The sequence below is a fragment of the Squalius cephalus genome (genome assembly GCF_949319135.1).
Source record: "Squalius cephalus genome assembly, chromosome: 2".
NCBI lineage: Eukaryota > Metazoa > Chordata > Actinopteri > Cypriniformes > Leuciscidae > Squalius > Squalius cephalus.
Genome location: NC_137123.1, coordinates 6962306 through 6964111, shown reverse-complemented (window position 1 = coordinate 6964111; position 1806 = coordinate 6962306). Strand labels below are relative to the sequence as shown.

The window sequence follows — 1806 nt, the reverse complement described above, 5'->3', positions numbered from 1 at the left end:
ATTTTGGTGGGTTTCTCCATCCCCAACGTCCCTGACGAGAGCGTTGCTCTCCTCGGCTGTGAACCGCTCCTCGCGTGCGTCTGGCAAATCCGCCGTTATAATAGGAGTCCGCTTTAGAACAAGCGCGCCTGCTCTTAAAGGGAATGTGAGATGACGCTCTGATTGGTTTATTTCACGTTACGCCCAAACCACACCTATGAATAATGAAGCTACTTCAGACCAACCCATTTTAGATTTGCGCCTGGCGCAAGAGTCATTTATCCCGCCGGGAAAATAGCAACAGTGCCAAGACCCGCCCACAAAGTTACTTGCGCTTTGCGCTTTGACACTTGCGTTTCAGATCGTTAAAATAGGGCCCATAGACTTGTATGCCAACAGAGTTTATATGACTGTAGCAGACGATTGGTGAATAAAACAAAAAGGATGGTTAAAAAATCCCAAATAATTGGAAAAATACAACATACAACATATCAAACTGCATACATGAGTCAAATTAATGAGGAAAGAATGGAGAGATTATGATGGGTGTCTTCAGGATTCAGTGTTTTGAGCCAGTGTGTAGAAATCACTGACAGGGGGGCTTGTGGGTAAATTTGTCGTGGCATAAACTGTGTTTAAACCAATGGACACCTGAGCAGAGTCCTGAATTGCTTCATAATAAGCAGAATTTACTTCCTGAAAGGGAAATGTTAATTATATTTTATAACATGATATGTAATTGGAAAATTTTAAAATTACTTTTGCACTTGTACACAATGGTTTTACATAGTTTTGGCAGAGAAACAGAGAACAGAGAAAGACTGTATGAAGAATGAAACATTACCTCATCGCCGTCTCTTGTGTTCCTCGGATCCGATGAGACTGAAGCTGTGGATGGACCAAATTATTACAGTAAACATTCAGAAGTTGAAACATTTCAGCATCACATTTGGTTTCAGTTCATAAAACCAGAGCATTTGTGTTTGTACCTTCTGTCTTTTTCCATCTGCACTTGAACAACACCAAACTCAGTCCTACAGCTAACAACAGAATCAAACACGAACACACCGTACTGATGATGTAGAGATCTGAAAAACACACACATGACAGTAAAAACTGAGATTTGATGCTGCCTTCACATGCTGTCGGAAATCTCCCACTTCTACAGTTGTGGCTTTTTTGTCAGAAAGATCACACTATAAAAATCAAATTAATTAATAATAATAAAAAAAAGCATTTAAACCGATTGCCTTTAAAAAACTGAATAAAGTGAAATAGGAATAATATGTTGTACTGATAAATGCTTAGCTAATATATTTAACTTTAGAAGTCAGAGTCACATTTTAAAAGCAAACTATTTATTACTTCCTTCCAATTAATATAAATGAAGTGCCCAACCAACGGGAACACTGAAACATTTTAGGAAAATCAATATTAATTTATGAAGTCAGCTTATGAGATGTTCTTTAAAATTGTATTGTTGTATTGACAATTCAACATTGAAGATGAATTTGGGAAATCGGTGAATGCAAAAATAACTGCAGAAGTGGAGGAAATGAGTGAAAAGTCTGCATCAAAAACTTTTTTTTTCCTTCACAAAATGGCACTCAAACCAATCAGTTAATCTTAACTCGGGTTTTCTGAGTAAAAAAAAAAAAAAAGAAGCATAGTATGTGAATAGTACAGTTTACTGGATTTCAACAATTAAGTTAAGACATTAAATAAAGTTAACTAAAAAAGTGTTAGTTAGAATCACTGTTGGATTTTACAGTGTAGGAATCATGGAGGACATCAGGTTTATTCTTGCCTATTAATTGGCAAAATCTT

The 1806-nt window shown here is 36.5% G+C and overlaps 1 long non-coding RNA gene across 1 annotated transcript; it reads right to left on the bottom strand.

Moving 5' to 3' along the window:
- Window positions 1-427: 427 nt before the first annotated feature.
- On the bottom strand, window positions 428-1041 carry LOC307150380. Its single transcript, XR_013819712.1, has 3 exons — window positions 969-1041; window positions 824-867; window positions 428-675 (listed from the first exon to the last, which is right to left on the bottom strand). It is a non-coding gene; the product is annotated as an uncharacterized lncRNA (long non-coding RNA).
- Window positions 1042-1806: the final 765 nt, after the last annotated feature.